Source organism: Camelus dromedarius, chromosome 3 (genome assembly GCF_036321535.1).
Source record: "Camelus dromedarius isolate mCamDro1 chromosome 3, mCamDro1.pat, whole genome shotgun sequence".
Lineage (NCBI taxonomy): Eukaryota > Metazoa > Chordata > Mammalia > Artiodactyla > Camelidae > Camelus > Camelus dromedarius.
The window spans coordinates 110,492,465-110,518,077 of record NC_087438.1 but is presented as its reverse complement, the minus strand read 5'-3'; the positions used below and the strand labels follow the sequence as shown (position 1 = coordinate 110,518,077).

General features: G+C 40.2%; 1 protein-coding gene across 4 annotated transcripts in view; it reads right to left on the bottom strand.

Annotated features, from left to right (window-relative positions):
* SGCD (sarcoglycan delta) overlaps positions 1–25,613 on the bottom strand; it is an 840,821-nt gene that overhangs the window by 515,161 nt on the left and 300,047 nt on the right. The window contains exon 1 of one of the 4 annotated variants that reach the window (XM_064484487.1): positions 18,959–19,009. The exons of the other annotated variants lie outside the window; for them this stretch is intronic. The gene's annotated coding sequence lies outside the window, so the exon portion shown is untranslated. Of the gene's footprint in view, positions 1–18,958; positions 19,010–25,613 lie in introns of those variants that run through there. 4 annotated transcript variants of the gene reach the window in all.

Genomic DNA, 25,613 nt, shown 5'->3' with positions numbered 1-25,613 from the left:
AGGTCATAGTATATCAAGGCTGGATGTTTTATTAAGCCATGACTAGCCAAATATGCCCATTTAACATATAAGGAAGGTAAAGGTCAGAGGGTGATTCATTACCTGTGCCATATGTCAACCAGTGAAGCAAGAAAATGTTAGTAAACACAAGTAAGGTCTTAACCCTGTGGCTGATGCTAAGATGAGATAAGGGACCGGTACATCACTTCTTCATCTTGAAATAGTTGGCTTCTAAGATGCCAAACTTGTCTGCTGTCCCTCGTGGCTAGATCTGCTAGATCCACTCAAGCTCCCAACTTCCAACACGAGAGCATCCTGGGACTCAGCCCTGAGCCTCCTTTCTATGTACACTTGTTCACCAGCTCCGTGGCTTAAGACCTATTATATCACTGACAACTCTGAGGATGTGTCTTCAGGCCCAGATACTGCTCTGAGCTCCAGACTCCCCTACCAACTGACTATTCAGAAACTCTACTTGGAATTCTAACAGATATACCAGACATCATCTGCGCAAACTGAAGTCACAATTCTATCACCACCAACACGCTTCTGAAGACAAGGAAGACCCGCACCCCTCCTGGTTTATGAGTTCTCAGTCAATGGCAACATCACTCACCCTGCTGATCAGCCCCAAACTCTCCCAGTCAACCTTGACCCCTTTCTCTCATACACACCCCAGGTCTTCCAGAACATAGGCCAATTTCAGCGGCTCTATCTTCAGAATAAATGCAGCAGCTAACTGCTCTTGCCACCTGCTTTGTATGGCCACCCTGGTCCAGGGCATCATTATGGGTCGACACGGCTGCACAGTAGGTGTGCTCAAGCCATGGCTGTCACTCTCAAATGGACCGTTGAGAAACCCAGTGACAGTCCCCTGCTCAAAACCTTCCACCCCACTCAGAGCCAAAGTCACCACGAAGTCGTCACTGTTACCGCTCCTCTTGTGTCACTTACTCCTCTCCAGCCAGGCTGGCCTCAGGGCTGTTCCTCTGACACGCCTCCAACCTGACTTGGTCCTCACCATTCCCTTTCCCCAGAATGCTCTTCTTTCCTCTATTTCCTACCTTTGTTTCAATGTTACCTTTTCAGTGAGGCCCTTTGCAATCACCCTATTTAAAAGTATAAACACTAACCACATCTCCTCATTCCCCCTTCACTGTTTAAAATTCACTGAAGATTTTTGATATCCTACACGCTCTACTGTTACCCACCTTCTCCCATAAGACGTAAGTTCCCTACAGGCAAGGAATGCCATCTCTAGAATCTTACCCCATGCCCAGCACTCCTCCCCGCACAGCCCAGCACAAAGGTGCGGCTCAGTATCCAATTTTGAGCAAACGAATGAAGGAGGAAGGTCAAGTAAACCTTCTCAAGGCCACTTAGATGGCAAGTGGCTGAACCAGATGTGAACCAAAAGCATTCTGTCCCCAGTGATCCTGACACCCTATAACTACGTGAGTGCCTTCCAGGGCTCGTGTTAGACATGGTTTTGGGATAGGCTGGCATGTGACACAAAACATGCATATTATGGATATTTGTGGATTAAACAAGTGAAATATCCAAAATGATTTCCAAAATGAAACACCTGAAGAGAGGATGCTGCGTAGACTGGGACGGTGCTGCTCACCTCCTCATCCAGCAGCTCCACTGCCCCTTTCTCTGTGTCCTTCTCAGCCTTCCTTGCCTATTCCTCCCTGCCTTTATTTCTTGTCCTTCCCTCAAATCTAAGTCTCTGCCTTACTTGAGGGAACATGAGAACCAGGGACCCAAGATTAGACAAAGAAAAGGGAAGACATGTGTTCAGGGAAAAGGCATGGGGCAGGAATCAAAGGATTTTGGGTCTAATTTCTCACCACCTCATGCCTTTAAGGTGATCCCGCCACCTCCCTGGGAATCTGTTGCTCCCTGGGCAAAACTACATGCCCTCCAAAGATTTTCCAGCTCTAAAAAATGCTCACTTTCCTTTTTAATTAATAAAAAGGCTCCCCTATTCTGAGTAGTTTAAAATTGGTTAAGAAACAGGGTGCAATGTTTAAGAAGAAGGCTTTGGGGTTCTCAGAGAACTCACATCCTGGTTCCATCAGAATGAAATCCTGGCTCAGAAACTTAGCCTCTTGAAGGATCAAATTTTTACATACAAGTGAGACGACAGGAATTCCTTATTCCTTTAGAATGTTATGAAAATGAAAGGAGGTAACAGAGATAAATCATTCATTATGTCATGACATAAGTACTCAGTAAAGGTCTGCTACTCTTAGTATTTTATCTATATGGTTGCAGACTTACATTGTGCACATTTCATGATTTTATCTACTTGCATCTCACATCCACCAGAATCTGAGTCTTTCCCATCTTTCATCACATGAAATTACTTTTGTGGCCCTTGATGTGACTTTGGGCAACTTTCTCTGGACCATCTCCAGGCTCAGATGAATAGCATTACCCCAACTGCCCCCACACCCCAGGGCAGACGGCAGAACTTCGTAATATGAGAAACCCAAGTTTTCTGGTTCACTTCTTGTCCTCTTGCTGATGCCTGGCAATTTGAAGATGATTGTGGCCCTAGTATTATAGCAAGCTGATAATCGTCAAGCCACAGTCTACAATTATTCCTGCATTCCAAAGCCAAGAAACCCAACTTTGAAAGCAAACAATGCTATAATTCAGCACAATGATATATGGCGTTATTAAAGAAATTGTGCTGACTGCTTTGAGAATTCAAGTCTCCAGTCTATTCAAATGCATCTTTCTTCCTGATATTAAACTATGCTCAGGTAGTAACAACATAAAAATATGTCATCTACCTTTCAGGTTTCATTATACCACAACCTCATAAAAAGTTATGGTGCTTCAGGGAAAAGTTACTTACACTCCATTCTAAGTCACTGAAGGACTTGCCTGGAAGCGCATTACTAACAAACGTTTATTGAGGACGTAACATGTACCATTGTTTTTGTCAAAGACTAGACATAAGATAGGGGATATTAGACTTTATTCCTACCCTCATGGAGTTTTCATTCCAGCACTTTTGTCTTTTGCAATTGCCTAACATCTGTCCAGATACTGGGATACACAGAAAACACCTACAAAGTTGTTGATTCTCCCATATGCTGATATAGGTGTGCTGATAGAAGGAGCCTAATTTCTGCTTCATAGAGCGAATCCGATAATTCTTGGTTTTCTTGGGAGAGAAGCTCCCTTCTTCAGCTTGTTCCCCACAGCTCACCCAATACACACCTCCTCTGAGTTGATCCTGGTAAAATTACCTCCTTCAGCAAAGAAACAGGAAGTATTCACCAAATACACAAATCCACAATTCGTTAACAAGATGCTACGTGGATGGTACGGTACAGAGAGCACTGCACTCAGGCAACACAGCTTCAGAAATTTGCTTTTTTGTTTTTGAAATCTTTGGAAACTGTAATGGAATGAATGCTGATATATGGCAAACTAAACAGAAAGCATATATATCAGTCATATTGTCAAAGGGAATAATGTCAAAAAAGAACAACATGAATCTTAAATCACCAGTGTCTGCATGGTTAGGGCGCTAATCACAGAGGCGGGCAGCATTTCTGCCCATCGGGCAGCCTTGAACGCTTCAGGGAACATGTCATTTTTCAAAAGGTATCAATTAGTGGCTGTACCAGTGGCAGAGTGTGAAACACGCCTAATGGTTTGGCTTGTGTTAAAAATGATTCCTGTAAGCATAGAGCACATGTAGGCATCGATCCACACATGTACCCAGATGAGGTCCCGAGAAAGGCAGGTGACCAGAGAGGGCAGGGCCAGGGACAGTAGGAGGGCGACAGGAGACTTAAATCTTTAAAGTGAATCTCGATTAAAATTCCAGAGCAGAAGGGTACCAGGGGAAGGGATGAACTATCTATCTCACTGCACCAGCAGGGTTCAGTCTAGGAAAGCCAACGCTGTAAGGACTTAAATCTTTCAAAGAGAACTGTGATAATACAAACACCACGAAGGTACCCAAGCCTGCACCTCACACACCTACACACGGCATTCGTGCTGCCAGCCGTGCGCCGCCAAACGTCTGTGACTTCCATTGCTGTGTGAGGAAGTTGAGGTGTGGAGACATCAAGTGATTTGCCTGAAATCACGCAACTTGAAGTTGACAGGATTCAAACCTGGCACTTGGGGGTGTTCCCCCAGCAGGCAGACAATCACCACCGATTCTTTCCTAGATTCTGTGTCTGGTGAAACCTAGTTCAGACACTTGGAAATGCCACATTTTGAACCCCAAAGGGAGAGTCCAGTCTCCTAAAGAATGTAACTGCCCAGCCCCGTCTCTACTGAGGACAGTGCAAGCCCACAGATGGGAGAGGGCACGCTTCTTCCAAAGTCATACCAGAGGTCACACCACACGTTGGGACACTTGCTCCCTCAACAGCAGGGATAGGGGACCAAATCGATTTGTGAAATATGAACTACGTTTTCTACGAGTTGGCATTTCCTGCAGCAATGCCATGCATACACAGTGTAATATACCTAGGAGGTCTAGGTGCTTCCCTGTAACTCCCGTCACCCTGCCTCTGTCTACGTATTAAAGACCTTGCCTGCTATCCACCCGTAGTCTGGATACCCAACAATAAAGCTGCTGGGGTGTGGCGAAAGAAAATCCATGCCACTGGATTTTTAAGGCGTATATAAGGTGACTTTTATTTACCTCATCTCCTACCAGTACATTAGCATCTTATTTCCTTATCTGGTCAGCCTTTTAATTTGAACAATGAAATCAAAAGGCACCTAGAAGAAAAGTCACTAAACGTTATAGTGGAATTTTAGGGAATTTCTTAGCACCAGGAGTAACCGCTGATCTGTATTCTTCTTTGCTGGTTAATGAAATATTTATCTCAAACTTTGTAAAGTGGGTTAGACTCCGACAATTTGTAGGTAATAAAAGCAGTGGCTCACAAGATGTGCTTTTAATAGTTAAGTGTTCAAGAACAAATGATGCCCGCCCTCGCCCCTCTCCAGAGGCACGTGCCCGCTAGCCCTCCAAGTCTGATGTCTGCTACTTCAGGTATCTAGAAATACAGGTCCACCCTTTGCTTCAGGAAATTGGCCTTCGTTGCCAAAGAAGCTGTCTTTGTTCCCAGCCTAAGAGCAAGCATACATAGAAGTTTTCTAAATACATCTGCTCTTTGCATGACTCATGTGTTGATTCACAGCTACCCACTAGCTTCCACAAATGCCTGTGGACCAACATCCTACATAAATACTAACAAAATTCCCAGCAGCAGCCGGCTACCCAGCCTGGCCTCAAATCCAGACAGTGGGTATTCTGTGCTGCCTTCATCCCAGACAATCGCTGAGTTCACCACACGCTCCTTATCTGTTAGCCTGGAGATACAACTGGACCACAGGCCTAGATGGACGAGAGATTAAATGACCAGAGGCTATTTTAAGTGGCAACTTTCCGTATTTCTCTAGATACTAACCCAGTAAAGAAATCATTAGAAAGCATCACCTCAACCCCAGAACACCAGCCTCTGACTCTTGGTCACACACATGAGTTAGATTTACTGTATTAATCCACTGTGAACACAAAGGATGGATGTTCAGTAACCCTGTAATAGGAAGCCAGAAACAAGGACATAGTTTTGCCTTGATACCATCAAGTTAAAAGGCAATACACTGGTTAGAAGCTTGCTTCTTGGCTCAGCCACCCACTATCTGTATCTTTGGACATGTTATTCAACCTCTCAGTGCTTCATCTGCAAGACAGAAATCATAATACCCGCCTCAAAGGGTTCTTTGTTAGGAGCAATTTTAACACAATAATGCTATGTCTGAATTAACACAAAGTATGTAATTAATTCACGGGATTATGGATTTTCTTACCTATTAAGCTGGCAGACTAACACCTTGACTATGATCTCTTACAAGAACTCTAGGAGAGTAAAAACTAGTAATATGTGTGACAGTACATTTATGTCTTGCCCACCAGATCAAGTCGTTCAGAGCGTGAACTCCGTGTGTGTGTTGTTGATTTCTCTGAGGTACAGAGTAAGAAGGCAACACAGAGCCAGCATAGATGCATCTGTACCTGGACATAAATTAATCATTTATGACACTCTTTGCTGATGGATTTCCAAACAAAGCTACACCATTTCCTTGCTACCTCTGTGATGGCCAAAAGCAAAGGTTATGGTCTAAAGAATGACTGAGTCTCCCACTATGCTGATGTGTTGAGTAAACCCAAATAATCTGAGGGTAAGAGGGGTGGAATTATGGCCCAACATGCAAGCTATTAATTAAAGTTCAGTTGATTTCCATCATTACTGGTGACCAACAGAAGCATCTCAGAGCTACCATTTATAAGCTTCTATGCACCAGCACTGTGCTAAGCTTGTATTTGCTCATGAAATGCTCCCAGCAAACTAATGAGGTGATGTTATCAGGAATCCCATATTAGATATGGAAAAGGTAATGGCTCAGAGTATTAAAATAACTTACACAACATCACAGAGTGTTGACCGGAACCTATGAGAGTCTGAGTCTGGGGTCTCAGCCCTCAACTACTGTTCTGCTCTCCCCTGCTGAGCTGTGAGCTCATCTTTGTGATAAAAACTGTAAATCTGGTTCCCTAGTTTGTTATTCATATTCTTGCACTGCTTACATAATTTCACAGGGGTAATCTTTTCATTTTGTAAGAGCAAAGAGTTCATATTCCTAATATATAAAGATCATCTAAAGATAGGAAGGGAAAACATGAATAATTGTCTAGAAAAATAGGCAGGGGGCAGCAATACGAAATTTATAAAAAATGCAAATAGCCTATGAATTCATCAACACTCATAAAAATGCAAATTATGGATGGGAAAACCAGAACATCAATGAGGGCAATGGCTACAAAGAATAAAACACCGCAGATACAGTTAAGTCTATGCATTTACAGTGATACTACAGAAGAAGAAAAAGAACCCTACTGGCCACCTTTGGAAGATAACAGAGAACCAAATCAGTATTTTTAAAGTGGTCAGGAGAGAAAATCGAGCTTTTGTCCTGCTTTCCTTGTGACCTATTGACCTATAACCAAATACTGATGAGAAAAGTTTCCATTTGTAGAAATTTTTCACCAAAAATAAGAACAAAAAAATAAAATTTGAATACGGACATTTTGTAATCCCCAATGAAAAATGAGCTATCAGTAATAATCATCAATGGCTGCTGCTATCACCAAGGAACGGGGTTTCACAGACCTCCTGATGGAAGCACACAGCCTCACCCAGGAAGTCATCTAGCCAAAGCCACACAGCCTGAATTCAATCTGCTAGCTTAGAGGAAATGTGAGAGACAGAGAAATCTGCTACATACATCACACGGATGCAATCAATAACACCCCGACTGTGGGACTGTCTGCAGCACAAACAACCCTACTGTATTCAACAAGGTGAGTGCAAGGGAGGAAAAAAAAAGGCGGGGGGGGGACTGATGGGGAAACTATGGATTAAGAGAGATTTAGGAGACATAAAAGCCAATCTAAAGGATGGAACTTATTTGCATCCTGATTCACAAACAAGATGAAAGAAAAATGGAATCAGCAATTTAAAGTGACTAGATATTTGACAGAGTTCTTGTAAGAGATCATAGTCAAGGTGTTAGTCTGCCCGCTTAATAGGTAAGAAAATAATTATTAGTATTTTTAGGGTAATAATGGCACTGTTATATTTATAAAAAAGATGTCACCTTCTAGAAGTGAACACTGAAATATATACAGATGAACACAAAGGAAAGAACTGGACGGGGCCATAGGGATCGGCTAATTAAACTGCATTATTTTGCAGATGAGAGGAGAGAGGCTTGTGGCACAGAAGCGGTCAGGGCCAGGTGGATGTCAAGAACCCAGGTCTCTGACGCCCAGTTTCTATCTTTCGTGACCAAGCCACACCATGTGGCACCTTAACAATGACTTTCATGATCCTGGTAAAACTACCAACTTGCATTATAACTATTATCACAAAGCTGGTAAGAATACGTGGGACACAGGAGTTGTCGCTTGACAGAAGCTCAGGTGGGAAGGAGTTTATTTTCATATAGACTTTATTGCCGCAGTTTTACACTGACAGCAAAATGAGCAAAAGGCACAGGCCGTTCCCATATATGTCCTGCCCCTACACAGGGACAGCCACCGCCCGCCATCACCATCCTGCACCAGAGTGGTCCACTTGTCACAAGTGATGGCTCTATCCTGACACATCAGAATCACCCCAAGTCCACAGTTTCCCCAAGGGCTCCCTCTTGCTGTTGTACATTTTACGGGTTTTGACAAATGTACCCACTATAATAGTATCATACAGAATGGCTTCTTGCCCTAAAAATCCTCTGTGCTCCATCTAGTCATCCTTCCCTCCCCACAACCCCTGGCAGCCACTCATCTTTTTACTTTTTCCATAACTTTTTTCCCAGAATGTCAGTCATATGGTTGGAATCCTACAGTATGTAGCCTTTTACAATTGGCTTCTTTCACTTAGTAATATGCATTTAAGTTTCTTTCATGTCTTCTTATGGCTTGATAGCATGTTTCTTTTCAGTGCTAAGACTACATTGTCTAGATGTACCTTATTTTATTCATCCAGTCATCTACTGAAGGGTATATCTTGGCTGCTTCCAAGTTATGGCAGTTATGAATAAATCTGCTCTAAACACCCATGTGCAAGTGTTTGTGCCAACTTCAGTATTCAGCTCCTTTGAGTAGATACCACTGAGGAGCATGACTGTGGAAACGTGAGGTAAAAAGTGTGTGTTTACTGAGAAACTGCCAAGCTGTCTTCAAGTGGGTTTAATTTAAAACGTCAGCACCTAGAGTGAAAATCATACAGAACCAATGTTATCCTAAAAATCTCTTAGGCAGCACCTTGAGGTTGACATTAGAGATTTTCAAAAACCACTAAGCTCTCAGTTCTGTGAGGGCAGGAGTATTTTAGTAGGTTTACTCTCTTCCCAGTAGTGTTCCCAGTACCTACAACGGTGATGGTACACAGTAGGTTTTCATTACTTGTTTGTTAAACGAAGAGATAAATCCAAAGAAAAAACTCTTTCTGTAACAGAGCAGGACCCTGTGGGGCCTTCCAGGGTCAGACTCCTCCCTCATATCCTCTGAGTAGCTCCTCTCTGAAGCACCCAGATAATAGTATCTCATGCATATTTCCTGAGTTTTTCAGATGCTAAAAACCACCACCAGAGGGAAGAAATTAACTACTTGATGATCGTGAGCACATGGCCTCAGACCATATGGTGCCTGGGGGTTCAAAGCACTGACCACCCTGTTCCCTCAACATCAACCCATCAGAGAATTGTGCACGAGCTGTGCCCCCCACCCCTCACCTAGTCATTAAATATGCTTTGCTGAATCCCCTCAGGGAGTTCAGGGTTTTCTTGGGCATGAGCCACCCCATCCTCCTCACTCCGCCCTGCAGTAAACCTTTCTCTGCTCCAAACTCTGATATTTCAGTTTGTTTGGCCTCATGGTGCAGCAGGAACAAGAGTTTGCCTTTGGTTACATTTCCTTCAGTTTTGTAACAGACAGTTTGTTTGGTTGAACAAGTAAAGATTCATGTTAATGGCCTTGTAGTGTGAAAAATAAGTAATTTTAAACAGCAGATTATCACACAGTTAGACCCAAGCCTTCACCCTATAAGAGGTGTGAAAAGCTGGGACAGACAGAGAAAGAAGAAGCCTCCAGCCTTTCCTCATACTGTGGGGCATGCACTCATTGCATGGAACGGGGGACAGAATCCTCCACGCTATTTAACTAGTCCTCCCTTCATCTGCCATGTATGTGCAGTTGAATTCACGTAAATTAAGTGCACATAAGCTGAGGTTCCAATATAATTGCAAAACCACCGCACTGGAAATAAATTGTCATTGAAATCACGTTAGAAACCAGAATGATTAAATTAGATTTAGAAACATATTTAGCCCATCAGGAGACAGATTACAGAAAGTTTATAAAACAACACCGACACACATCACAGGCCCGCAAAGTACCTGGCTAGGAAAAGCAACAGCCTCCTAACTAGACAGGAGAGGAAAGCTGTCCTCTAACTTCAAAAAAGTGACTATGGAGTCCTTCACAACAAATTCCTGCTCTTCAAATTAAGCAAGTCACATACTCATTTGGCCTCAGCTTCCCACGCTATACTACCCAGCCATAAAAAAAGAAAAAAATAATGCCATTTGCAGCACCATGGATGGACCTGGAGATCCTCATTCTAAGTGAAGTAAGTCAGACAGAGAAAAAAAAATACCATATGGTATCACTCATACGGGGAATGTAAAAAAAAAAAAAATTTAAAAAAAGGACACAAATGAACTTATCTACAAAACAGACAGAGACTCACAGCCATAGTAAACAAACTTATTGTTACCAGGGGGAGAGTGGGGAGGGATAAACTGGGAGTTTGGGATTTGGAGATACTGAATAAAATATAAAATAAACAAGTTTCTTCTGTAGAGCACAGGGAACTATAGTCAATATCGTGTAGTAACCTGTAATGAAAAATATGAAAACAAATATACATATGTATGACTAAAACATTATGCTGTACGCCAGAAACTGACACACTGTAAACTGACTGTACTTCAATTAAAATAAAATAAAATAAGTAAAATAGTACTTATGGCTGTTGAGAGGAGGAAGGTTATGACAGGTCTACCACCTTGGTATTCAATTTTCTAAACAAACACGCAGAAAAGCCCGTAATAAGAATTCCTGAAGTCTAAGCGTGAAGCTCAGGGAAAGACAGATGTGCAGACTCTAATTCCAAAACCACATCCTTCCCACCACAGCACGAGCTAAGCTACTATTTAATATTTATTAAGATTCCACAGAGCCCTATGAATTACATAAATGTGCCTTACATGGCTGGCTTTTATTTGTCCCTCCCTCCCTCCCAAGCAAATGTGAACCTAAATTAGCCACTTCTCATAAAGCTCTCTGAAAACACTGAAGTCTAAAGAAATGCCCGATGATTTTTCTCAGCCATCTGGCGCCAAGTGATGCTCACAAACCGACACAAACTCTTTGGTAAAAATCCAAAAATGTCTGTTTTCATTTTACCTCTCACAGGCTGGAAGTTCTAAGCTGAGAAATTTCTAAGGGAAGAAAATGTTTTATTAAAAAGGAAAACAAATGAGTCCACCCTTGAACTTGTTCATAGTCCCGCAGGAAGGCATAAAGGAATTCCCACCTCTAACATCTAGTTCAAATCAATCAACTGAAGGTAAAATTACATACACCTGTCCATGCACGCGCGCGCGCGCGCACACACACACACACTGTAAAGGATAAACTGCTTCTTTTCTAAGTCCTTTCACATGAATAGCAACACACCATCTTGCTAAGAAACTAGCAAAATTGCCACCAGAAGGCGTACCGACAATGCCTCTCACATGAAGGAGAGCTCACCATCTACTACCAGCCACTGACCCCTCCCAGGCCAGACCATTAAAACCAGTTCTCCACTTGCCTGATTGTAACAGACTTCCAACTAGTCTTCAAACGATTCATCTCTGGCTGACCCCAATCGGTTCCCTACCTTACAGCATGCATGAGCTTCTAAATATAAACCATGGCCACTCCTCAGCCTAAACTCCGCTAAGACTCCCCACAGCTCTTGGGAGAAAGTCCCAAATCCTTACCATGGTTTAGACAATCAGATCTGACACCAGTTTCACCAGTCTCACCTTGCATCATCCACTGGCCACCCTTCTATTATTGTGAAGTGCCACGTTCCTTCAGGCCTCAGGGTCTTAGGCATATTGGAAACACAAAGTACAGCCTTTACCTCACAAGCCCTCAAAAAGACGTATGAAAATGGATCTGGCAATGATTTGTGGATGACTTAGAGTCTTCTGTCTTTTCTCGTTCATGAGGAGGTTGGGTCCATTGATCCAGGAATGTTCCAGGGGTAATAATTTCTTTCCTTCCTTTAATAGTGGAAATCTATTCTCTTTGCTGGAATTGTATTTTTGAGTTAAGGTTTTCTTATTTAAACGTTCTCTCTCTCACTGCCCTGCCCCCATCCACCCCAAATCTCAGCCTCTTCACAACATATTTACCCTCACCATGGAGACAAGCTGGCAACCTGGATGCTAAACTCACTTCCCAAGCAGAGTTGGAACCAACTGAGCCCCTCTCCTCAAGTGGTTCAGAAGCACACTAATCTTTCAGTGATTTTATGACAAGCTCCAGCTTCTGAAAATGACTGGATATTACTCTAAAAATAAAACATTACAGATAATTACTCCTCAGAATGGAACAGATCATGGTATTAATTTGAAAAGTTATCTTGGCTATGAAGGAGAGTACTTCTTCGAAAAAAAAAAAATTGCCAAAGTACATGAAAAAGCTCATTTCTGAGAGGAAACCGGAGAACAGGAAACTGCTTCATGCCTTCTGAAATTCATTATGCTGATGCCAATAACCAACTCCAGGGTTTACGGTCTCCCAGAGCCTGGGAAGAGTTACCCAAAGAGTGATGTAAGCAGAGGAAGGAAAGAACATTATAGGTGAGTGAAAAGTATTTATTTAAATTTTTGTTGGAAATGATAGTTGGGATTTTTTTGGATAGGAACTCAGTACAAGTAAGTGAAGTAGAAATGCGGCCATTATAATTGCAAGGGAAGAAATAAAATAAAGCCTTATAGAAGTCAGTGAAGAGAAAAAAAATGTTCAGGAACAGTAATAATAAAATTGAAGTCCCATTCATACGTATTGACTCACTTTTTTGTTCTTAACTAGCGTATCAGGAAGGTTCTATTGTAATCTCCACTTTGCAGGTCGGGAAAGCAAGCAGCGTGCCCCAAAGCAGCAACTCTGGGATTTGAATCACAGTGGTTTGGCTTCAGAGTCCAAACTCATAATCATGTCAAGGAACTGCTTCTCACATTTTAAAGTCAGACACACAGGAATATGTTAAATATTACACTTTGCCCCTGATTCCCCAAAGCACAGGTGAGTTAGCAGCACCAGGTAGTGCAGGAACCGACACCCACAATACTGCACGAACGAGGAAAACTCAGTCTTAGAGAACTTCTGAACTGCATCAGATGACGCAGGATCTGTGTTTCTAATCCACAGGTGTCCTCACAAGCCCTGGCTCCTCATTTGGAGGGCTTTTGAAACACATGTCACCATGTTGACTGTGAGTCAGACAGAGGGTGATAAATGATTTAGCAGAGTAACTATGGGCCCTTTGGGATCAGAGAGGGATAACCTCCCCCTTTGTTATCAGAGAGGGAAGGGCTTCCAAGAGATCTGAGGCTGAAGAATATACAGCTAAATGAAAGCACAAGAGAGGAAGAGATTCAACATCTTTCTAGGCAGAAAGAAAAAAAAAAACTGCACGTAGGAGAGCCTACAAGAGAGAATGCTATGTTTTCAAGAAACTTACAATGGAATACTACTCAGCCAAAATAATGCCATTTGCAACAACATGGATGGACATGGAGATTGTCATATGAAGTGAAGTAAGTTAGACAAAAAAACACCATACGATATCACTTATATGTAGATGACACAAATAAACTTATTTGCAAAACACTCTCACAGACACAGAAAACAATCTACAGGTTAGCAGGGGGAAGAGAAGATGGAGGGATAAATTGGGAGCTCGGGATTTGCAGATACTAACTACTGTATATAAAATAGATAAACAAGGTTCTACAGCATAGTATAGGGAACTATATAATCAATGGATTGTAATATCCTATAATAAAAAATATGAAAAGGAATATATATATATATATGTATACCTGAAACACTATGCTGTGCACCAGAAATTAAAACAGCACTGTAAACCCACTATACTTCAATAAAAAATAAAATTAAAATGAAGTCCCTTATGGATAGATGAGTTATACATTTTTAGGATGGAACGTTATAATTTATTTTGCACAATGAAAAAAATTAATTGGGGATGAGACCACACAGAGCTGTGTAAGCTACATGAAAGAGTTAAACAGATAAACCTATTTTTAGAATTAAGAGGAGAGCGAGACCTCTGGCCGGCTTGGCTCCCCCCGCCTCCCCTCTGCCACTCCACTTCCTTGCTGTCCCAACCCTCCCACAGAGAAACCAGAGAAGAACCTAACAAAACTGAATGACTGACGTCTGCACTGGGGCTGAAAGAAAGAAGATGAAACCAACAAGATAAGATGTAAAGGGAGAAGAGGGAAGCATGTGTCCAAAAGAAAGAGTTTCACTTCGTAACAGGCAAGCAGCTAAAGGGTGACTCTGGGCGATGAGACCACGCAGTGGCATGCTGAAGCCAGCTAGCAAGAGCCACGTGTTAAATTCTCAGGCGCTTTGGGAGCTGCTTGTTACATCACTAGGACTGTGAAATCAGACATGTTGGGAATATGTGCTCTCTGAACATCAGTAAATGCCATGGAACAAGGCTCTTCTTTTTGGAGAGCTGGTTGACCAGAACACTGCTGCTTACACTCACCGAGGATCTGGTGGTGCTACTGCTGTTGTTGGAGGGAAACTAGTAGAATAATACAGAGGAGCCGTTTTTGAAACTTTCCATTTCTCTATGTCCTCTTTAAGCACTGGGAAGGGTAACACAAAACCTACATAATAAGTTGTGGTGCCTTTTAATGGCTCTGTGTTGGTTTGTCTCACTCACAGTGTGGCTAAATACTGAGCATGCTTAACCTCTCACATCCATGAGTTCCTATTCCTGTTTGCAGATACAAAGCTCTACTGAATAAAAGCAATACATTTGCTTAGAAAAGGCAATAATACTTAGTAGAAACTTCATCTATAGATCTTAAAACTGCCAAAGATCATAGCCAGGACCTCAATATTCTTAAAGTAAAGAAAATCAGGAGTCTTATAAGGATCCTCCAAATAAATAAGAGAACGTATTATAAAGGTAATTCCATACAGAATATGAAAAACAAACACCCAGTAATTTTCACTATTAATGCTTGCTACATGTATAAGACATCCAATCTCATAAAAAAAACTCAACCTGGTGGCAATATTATCTCCATGTTACAGTTGAGAAAATTGTATAATTATTAAGAGACAAGAGTCCCCAGCCACTGGCTCCATAGCAAAAGCTGTTAAAACCTATTTATAAGTGCCTGACAGACATTTTAATGTCATTACATAACGCTGTGGAATGCAAAGAGCCAAAAGGAGTTATGGCACACTTTTGAAAATTCACTTTATTAAAATCAAACATCAGTACTGCTTCTAGAAGGCATGCATCTTGGTATATTACTTGTCAATAACTAGCAGTGCCCAGGATCAGAATGGATTAGTTTTCTTATTGCAACAGAAACTCTCTTAAGTGGCCTACAATACACCAACTTACCAATTAGACAACGCTCTTCATACTTTGTGTAAGATACATGACTTGTTCCCACGTCCCATGAAGCTACTGGCCTGCTTTCTGACATCTCACGCATTTCTAGCCCACTCAGTTCACTAGTACACATACCAAGAGGCAATTAGGTTTGTTCCCAAACCTATTTGTCTCAGTTACTCTTGCTTCCAAAAGTACATGTTTCTACAATATTATAAACACTATGTCAATCAATAAAATGTGTATGGGAAAAAACCTTGAATTGCTGTTTCCATAGAGAGTCAGCTGAAAAACAAAGGTGCAAATTCAACAATAAAATGGCAGAAAATATTAACTTGCACAAAAGACACATCCATTAAGTGAGACAGGGGTTGAGAATGGGGATGACAGAGACAAAGGTTAACTACCTGTGGTTGACTTGAGGGTACGTGGAAGACAGAGAGCTTCATGGAAAAGGAGGTAATTGGCTTGCTTTGAAGAATGACTAGCATTTTACAAAGTGGAAATTACACAAATTTAAGTTAATATGAACAAATAGGGACCAATGGCAGAGTCTCATTTAGAAGTATTTTTTACAGAGAACTGTTGAATTGGAACAGAATAATAAAGGGAGAACTGACAGTCTTGGCTGCTAATTATACAGAAGTTTCAACCTGAAACCTGAATGGGCTGCTTGAGGTTCCATGAGCCCATTTCAATTTATGAAAAAACGTGTTGTGATTTGCATTTTTCCCTTAAGGAGAAGGGCCTACCGCTTCTGATCCAAAATGAGATTTAGAAGCAGAGGCCATAAGTCTAATTCCAAGGTAAACTGATGGGCTAATGAGGTAGCTACTGCCTGTTTCCTAGAATGATACGTATTATGTTAGTTGCAAATGCCAATTTTATTTGCTTTTAAGTATTCATAACAGACATCAGAAGTAATGAGCGGTGACTTGGGAAAGAAGAAAAACAATTCTGGGCAGAAAAATGAAGTAGAGTCAAGATATATCTCTTTTTGAAAATCTTTTAATTGTACATAGGCCAACAAGAACCAAGATCTCTTTATACGAAGATCTAACATTAAGGGAAAGAAATACATTCTGTAAGCAAAAAGAAAAAAGAAAAAAGCATAAGCAAGAGGATATGTATTTTCCAAAAATTACTACTAATTTAAATCTTTCACCTTTAATATATTGGATACACTAAAATACACATCACTAAAGAGTGACCATTTAAAGAAAAATGTCAAAATATTGTGTTTTCGTACACTGAGCGTCACTAAAGGGAGGATTAACTTTACAGACACATCAGGGGGTAAGAAAGAGCAGCAGTTGTATCTGTCTCTGAGAAGAGATCTATGTGATACATGTGCCCCTTCTAATACGCTCCAGAATTGTTCTTCTAGTAGTCGGCTTCGGTGCGGTGGACAGTTAAATACAGATCATTAGGCAGCGCATGTTTAATTACATGCCAGTATTTCTCAAAGATTAAAAATGTCTGCAGTTCAATTATCTCCACAAAGCAGGTTCCATTTTCTACTCTTTCAGTTGGGAACAAGAGTCACAAAATATACCGTTTTAGATTAAAATCTGTTTGATAGTACTGCAGGGAGCTAAATTCAAAGAGGGGAAAAATCCACCTGTCTCCCACCTCAGGGAAGATACAGGCTACAGCTTTTTACCCTTCTACATTCATGTGGATTCTATACAGCATGACCCGGTCAGCCTTTCTCTCCATCACTACTTTTATACAATCTCAACTTCACACAGCTAGCCTTCCAAATCCAAGCCACGAAAAAATGGCTAACCTTTCATTTAAATGATCTCAACTCCGCTTTTGAGGTCCCATCCCTACACATAAGCAGAACATCTTCAGATATTTGGGTCAATGTAGGTAATTACCAGCACAACAACATTCTGACGAAATCCTGTATCATCTTTTGCAAGGAGAGATCATTCCTCAAGAAGAGAAGGAAACGTGACAGTGTTTAAGTTCTGATTTTAAGGTAGAAGACCCAGAAAAACAATTTAAAATATATACGTGGAGCTCGGAATAATTTAGTTGATTACACATACTGCAAGTATTTTCCTTCATGTTTTTGCAATGAACCTGACCATGAAAAACAAATTTACGTCTGTCGTCTGTATCATTATGAGCTGAGCTCATCTGGTGCAGAAAACCTACAGTTTAACTGCTTGATTTAAATTTGGCTAGTAGAATGCATACTGAAACATTAGTCTTTTAATTACGTTAATTTATAACTGCAAAGCTAAATTTACAAAGGCAATAACATTAATTATTTACTTGCCCATTAAAGTTGAATATATATTACAAAGCTAATTGGTTTCATAAGTCTGCCAAAAAAATTAAAAACAAGTTTGTTCACTGATTTATATGAGAAAGGTACATATATTCTCAGCAGGATCCTTGCTTTTTAAAAAATTGGATTACATGAAAATATGTGTAAAACTTTCTTCTTCTATGCAATACTCCACATAGCTTCTTCCTTCCTGGGTTAAAAAGCATTTGAAAGGAGGAAGGAAAAAACAGTCAGCTAACATTTACTCAATGCTTATTCTGTATAATACTGTACACACATTATCTCATTTAATCTTAGAACTGAATAAAACACGAACCAGCATTATCTCCTTTTTAAAAATCAGGAAACCAGTGTTTAGAAAGATTTAAAAACTGCCAAGGCATGGAGCTAAACAATCAAATCCAGGACTTTGCTCTGGAAAGATCCAAGAACTTACCATTTAGGCCAACAGGCACTTAAAAAAAATGTTCACTGTCACTAATTGTCAGAGAAACGCAAATCAAAACTACAATGAGGTGTCACCTCACATCAGTCAGAATGGCCATCATTCTAAAGTCCACAAATGATACCGCTGGAGAGGGTGTGGAGAAAAGGAAACCCTCCTACACTGCTGGTGGGAATGTAGTTTGGTGCAGTCATTGTGGAAAACAGAATGGAGATTCCTCAAAAACTAAAAATAGACTTACAATATGATCCAGCAATCCCACTCCTGGGCATATATCCAGAGGGAACTCGAAAAGATACATGCACCCCAATGTTCACAGCAGCACTACTTACAATAGTCAAGACACAGAAACAACCTAAATGTCCATAGATGACTGGATAAAGAAGATGAGGTATATTTATACAATGGAATACTACCAGCCACAAAAAAGAATGAAATAATGCCATTTACAGCATCATGGATGGACCTGGAGATCGTCAAGTAAGCCAGAGAGAGAAAGAAAAATACCACATATCCCTCATACTTTCAATTAAAAAAAAAAAAAAAAGACACAATTGAGCATATTTATAAAACAGGAACAGACTCACAGACATAGAAAATAAACTTTTGGTTACCAAAGGGTAAAAGGGGTGGGAAGGGATAAATCGGGAGTTTGAGATTTGCACATACTAACTACTGTATATAAAAGAGATAAAACAACAAGTTCATACGGTGTAGCACAGGGAAATATATTCAGTATCTTGTAGTAACCTATAATCAAAAAGACTATGAAAACAAATACATGTGTAACTGAAACATTATGCCATACACCAGAAATTGACACACTGTAACTGACTATATTTCAATACAAATTTTTTAAAAAGATCTTACCATTTATGTCTTACTAAATACCTGTTGTTCACAGCAGACTGGACACTTGATGACTCAATGTGATTCCCTAAGGAGAATACTTGCGTCAGTATTAAAATCAAATTATTGAATGAAAAATTTACTCGTAACTCCATTTGGATATTCACATAAAAAAATAACCACAGAACACAATCAAAGGCACAGAAGTCACAGATGAGTGTGTAGCCCAGTGACCTAGAATCAGAATAAGGAGAAAGTCTAGAAAATACACTTGAACCTTATCTCTGAAGTGGGATTCAATATTAGGCAGGTTCCTCTTAGACTGAACAAAGGGGCTTACAAATTAAAGCTTACAATATCCCTATTACTACCCTCTTGGGCATTATTGCGAAGATCAGATGGAAATTGGGATAAAAAAAGCTATGGAAATTATCAAGCCTTATGCAAATCCAAGCTAGTACAATTAATCTAAGACTGTTTTGCACCTAAAAATTCCCATGGAGTTTACTCTGAGTTTATGTAGACTACAATTGAGCTGTATTCTCATGTAACATAAAGGCTTATAAACTTACTCTGTATTTGAGAAATTTTAACTAGTATCTTGTCCAGAGAAAAACTCCATTGATATGTGACCTAACGAGGGACAATTAGCAAACAGTTTTTAATTAATACTCCATAAAATATTATGAAAGAAGAATGCCTTCAGAAGGGCTTAGGTCACTGTATTCATTTAATATTTTAAGCAAGCTTTTTATACACACAAAAAAAATCAAAATATTAAGCATGTATTTATGCATGCACATTTTAAATAATACAACTAAATCGCTGATGGTTATAGAGCAATTAGAGCCATATTAATATGTAATGAAAGGCAAATCTGTGCATTTCCTAAGAGAGATTTCAATTATACTTTGAATTTCTCTGAGCCTACTGGGAGGTAAAACAATATTCCACCTAGCTGACTCCCTGAAACATCTCCAGATGTGGCCTGATGATTCTCAAGATTTTCTATAGTAGTTTCAAACCTAATATTTCATCATAAATTACCTTCTAAGATTGCTGTGGAATACTTCATGTATCATTCATTACGATGTAGTTTTGCTGAGGGCTGGGGTCGAAACACATTACACTAGGTTTAAATTACACTTTGGTTCTTTTTTATTCAACACTTAAGCAAATCACGTTATTTGTGAAAAGATAGAGGCTAATTCTAAATAGAGGGAAGAGACCATGTGTATTTTTATACCTCTTCCATCATTAAAAGGGAAACATTTAATTTTTTTTTTCCTGTGTTAAACTAAGACATAAAGGCATGAATCAATGCATGCAGTGTTTACTTAGGGCCTGCTAAGTATTAAAAAGATAGTCAAGATACTGAATGTAGTTCCCTGCACTATACTGCATTCAGTATCTTGTAGAAACATACAAAGAAAAAGAATACAAAATGAATATATGTATATATATGATGGAAACATTATGCTATACACCAGAAACTGACACAACATTGTAAACTGACTATACTACAATAAAAAAAATTTAGAGTATATTCAAATTATGAGACTGGAGGAAACAGTTCTTTGTAATGTCAAAGTAACTTACCACCACCGACAGCAGAATAATACTATTCAGCATCAGAACTGGTCATGACCTCCTATAGGCCAATCTTTCATTTTCATTTATGAAGTCTAGGGTGGAAGGAGAGGCTTACACACCACTTTTTAGCCAACTCTGCTAATTATTCTGACATCTTGGGGAACTGGGTTTGCAACAGCACTAAGACCTTGAGATAGATGGAGAAGTAGCTAAAATTTACCAAATCTAGAAAATCCAAGCCAATGAATTAATCTTTTCTCCTGATTACTGTTAGGAATTGCACACAAACCTTAAAGCAAATTAAAGCAATAGGTTGGGGCTTTGGGTGAACTAATAAAGCACACTTTGCTTGTTAAAACAGGTTGAACATTGCTGGAAAAATACCATTTAATCCAACATGGTTTTGCCTTTTTTGAACTATAAATGTTGGTGAGAGAAGGCTGTGATAGATGGGGAAAAAAGATTAAACATCTACAACAGTGAGCCGTCACTGAGTTCCTGATGGAAATGTTGTTTAAAACCTTATGTATTACTCTGTATAAACTATAACTGCTTTATGAAAAAGAAATAAAACAAATGGTGTTTTACTACACAAAGCACCAGCACTGCAGAGGATCAGGAACTGAGGGTAACACTGCTGAGCAAACAAGCATCCACAGTATTTCACACGTGTGACTTCTGAAAATCTTCCCAGCAACTGCTAGAATCTAGATGGATACAAAAGCTAGCTAAACATCTCACAGTATATGGAACCAGTTCCCTGAAGACAGACATTTGGACCATAGCTTCCTCAAATAAAGAAAAATCAAAATCCATGAGTGAATTCTTCTCAAATACTGACAAATTCCAGGCAATCAACTCAACCATGTCCTTTCCAGCATATTACACATTTTCTCATATGAAAGAGCAACAAGACATCTTTCTTTGCAGCTGGAGAACAAATGCATCACTGGACAGAGTTATCAGAGTCTGGTCAATGGAAGCTGGGGTGAAATGGAAGGTGGGGTAAACATTTTGATATAGTAGCGATGTTCTAATTCTCTTCTACCTTTGGCTACCAAGGAAAGACACTCAACTTTTAAAAAAACAATTCTGGCCACAGACATTCACAAAAAGAAACTTAATTATTTCTGTAACAATTATTCCACAAATATTTATTGAACATGGGCTAGACTATCCAAAACCCTAATAATAATAGATCTATGAATATAATAAAGAGAAATAAAAATGCTGTGAGGTTGTAAGCCCTCATTATTTATACTACAGGTAATGCAAACTCATACACAGTTTCTTATAGAGAGATAAAGAGAGGCAGAGAGGAAAAGAGACAAAAAGTTGGAGACATCTACATCTGATAGATCATCCTACACATTTATATAAATTGTAGTTTAATCAATGTGTGGCTCTACTATATTATCTTTGGATCTTTTATATCTATTATATTTTGTATCTGATTTTCAAAACATCTCTAAAATAGGAAACTTTACAATTTGAATTTCAGCTAGAAGCTACAATCTCTTTTGCTAAATGTGCCAAAGAAGACGACACAGAAATTGGTGAAAAATACTACTGTGTAATTTAAGTAATTAAAGTAGATTTACTGAAATGGCCCAATGGTAGACTTACTTTCATTTTCCAATATAAAAGATACAGACATTAGAAGTAACTCAAAGGAGAAATAAGGAAACATCAGAGGAGAACTTCTCCAGTGCAGGCAAAGGTACATTCCTATACTGTGAGCATCACTTCTGGGTTAAAACGAGATTCTCTCCATCAGCCCTGCAGCTTCCCCTGGCTTCTCACGTCTTCCTTTATTCCACTCCTGGCACGCCCGTGAGGAAAGTGCCCACACGAAATTGGAGGTTTCACTGCATGGACATGCATAGATTCATCCTGTGTGCCCCATATTGATCAGCAGGAAATGACACCTGCTGCATCACAGCCAAGTGTCCTGCTGAAGCCACAACAGGCCGATCTATCAATCTGAACATCATTTTTCTTGAATGCAATTAGATTTTCAGTGCTTTGCCTCTAAAATCAAGGTAGATTGTGGCAGTCTTTGCACTATTAGTGCACACGCCACTTAAAAAATAAAACCCCGAAGTATTTAAAGAATTTCTTAAAAAATATCTTAATCCCCAGCAGAGTCCATCTTATATCACCCTCTCCCTTGTAGGTTGCTCAATTAATATTTGTTGAATTATTTCTTACAGTAATTTACCAATCCCTAGTTCTAAGCTGGGATTTTGATCTAATTGGCACAGCTAAAGAAAAGCACTACTGCAACAGGGGAAAATGAAGACCTCAGATAATTAGGTACCAGAATGATCATCATTCTTGGATTTCAAATGTCAGAAGGAAGAGCTTCTATAAGAAATAAAGATGCCGAATGCTACCCATTTTACAGTAAAGAAATGAATTTTAAAAAGACATATACTCACATACACAGGTATTAGAGACATCTGCTGATAAGCTGGACATGTTTCTCATCTCCTTGGTAACGATTAATGTTTCGACACTCCCATTACAGTACAGATAGATCTACTTTATTCTTTTAAGTAGTCACATAGTGTTTACATTTCATATTTTATTAGTTTTCTATGCTATCTTTGCAAAAGTCGTCATTTTACCTTGGCTTTTCATCTCTAGCCCTAGAGACTGGAGACGGTCTAATATCTAAAAGGCCAAACCCTAGAATTCTTAGGAATCATGTCAGAATGCAAAGCATCCCCCTTTCTGCCCACACCCACAGCCAGTGCTCTGACCGGGAGCAGAAAGTGACCTGGCTGGGAATGACTGCACACACACAGGGGTGCCAGGACACAAAAGGGGAGGGGACTGCCAGGGAGGCCACTTCCTACACAGCAGAAGTGGCAGGAGGGTGGGGACGAGGAGTCAGGAAAGCAAATGCAGATTTAAAGAATGGATTCCCGGAGGTCAAGAGAAGGACTCTTTGCCAACCTAGTACAGTGTGTGTGTAAGGGCAGCAAGTCCTAGAGGATCAACCCCAAGAGTGGAAGACAAGGCTCCCCAACAGTGAAAGGAACTTGAGGACAAGTTGACTAGACCCGCGAAGTCACTCCCATATTCCTACTGCTCTGGACTCTGAGGTTTTAATAGAAATGCTGGCCCCAGATCCCACTCGAGTGATACCATATGGTGTTTTTCTTTCTCTTTCTGGATTACTTCACTTACATGTGGAATCTTAAAAAAAAAAAAAGAAAAAAGAAAAAGACACAAATGAACTTATCTACAAAACAGAAACAGACTCACAGACATAGCAAACAATCTTATGGTTACAGGGGGAAGGGGGTGGGAAGGGATAAACTGGCAGTTCAAGATTCACAAATATTAACTACTATATATATAATAGATTAGAAAGACAAGTTTCTTCTGTATAGCACAGGGAACTATATTCAATACCTTCTAATAACCTGTAATGAAAAAGAATATGAAAACGAATATATATGTATATGATTGAAACATTATGCTGAATACCAGAAATTGACACATTGTCACTGACTATATTTCAATTAAAAAAATTAAAATAACATTTTAAAATTTAAAAAAAAATAAACAGAAATGTTGATCCTGAAGAATAAATTGAACATGACCGAGGGTTGATCTGGGCCTTACTGCTAACTGCAGGAACATTTTGCTGCTCAACTGTCCTCTTTCATCTCCATAAAAACAAAAGAGGGCTGGGGTTAGAAAGGGAAGTTACTGAAAAAAGGAAGAGGTGGGCAACTGATCGTGCTCCGAGGTGTCCATCGGGGGCTGTGGTGGGGTGGGGCTTCACAGAGCCCTGACATCTGACACGGGTCTTACAGAACAGAAAGGAGTTTGCCAAGTGGTGACTTATTCTTATCACATCTTTTCAGTTCAGCAAGTTGAAGCCGAAGATTGTCAGAGAAAGCTCATATTGAGCCACAAGTCTTACCTAAAATCTGTTTAAGGGCATCAGTCCCCAGAGTATCCAGAACAGGACAAAAGGATTGAGGGAGGGGAGGAGTGAGGGAGGGGATAAGAAAAGGCAGTTAGCCATGTCTTTTCAGAGACATTTCCCCCCCTTCATCCTTACTCCTTTTATATATAATCATGTCATGTAGGAAGTCTACCTCCCCTTTGGCAAATAACAAACTCAGTCCCAGAGGAGGGAAAATGACTTGGTCGAGGCCCCATTCTCCGAGGTAGAAGAATATTTAAAATGCGGGTTGGACTCCAAACTCCAGGCTTTTTCCATTACCATCATACTATGACTGCAACAGGGATGTTCTTACAGGAAGGGACAGGTCACAAGCATGATGCATGTTACACAACAAGAGTGGGCCACGTGGGGACTGGAATGGCAGTGCATGACCAGGGCCCCAAGAGCAGCAAGAAAGGAAAAGGAGGCAAAGACGCTGAGAAGTGCTGGAGACCACCTGCACCTACATTCCATCCCAGTCAAGGCATTCTTTTCCGTCAAGAAAGACGATCATATGCTTAAAACAGATCCCAGAAGAACAAATCTAAAGAGTCCAATATTGCTCTTGAAGATTGCAACATATGGGGGTGAAGTGAACAGGTTTTGGAATCAGACTGGCTCATGTTTAAAACTTGGTTCCTTTGGGAACCAGCTACACCTGGTTCCTCCCATGAACCACAGTTCAACCCACCCCTTATTCCAGCCACTGCTGGAACAATCAGTTTCAAGCAGGCTTTATCCAGCTTCATAGCCATGCAAACTTGTAACATCTCACCTTGGGCCCTTGATATGTACCTGTTGCAAGGACTTCTCTGACACCATGGTGGGAAACCCTACTGGGAACCTGTGTGGCACCCAGAAATGTACAATCCAGAACTCAGGGAAGGACACCAGCCAATGAATAAATGTTTCCCTTTCATCCCGGAAGTGGATGGTTTCAAGACGCATTTCCTAAAGTTCCCCAGACTATGCTTTCAGCAAGTTCTAACTAAAGACTTCCTCATGGTGGCCAGCCCAGTAACAGCCACATGTTGGTTTTCTCCTTCACTCCTTGTAATTCCACTCACACTCTAGGAGTAATTTCCCAGAAAACTACCTTTGTCTCAGTGCTGCTTT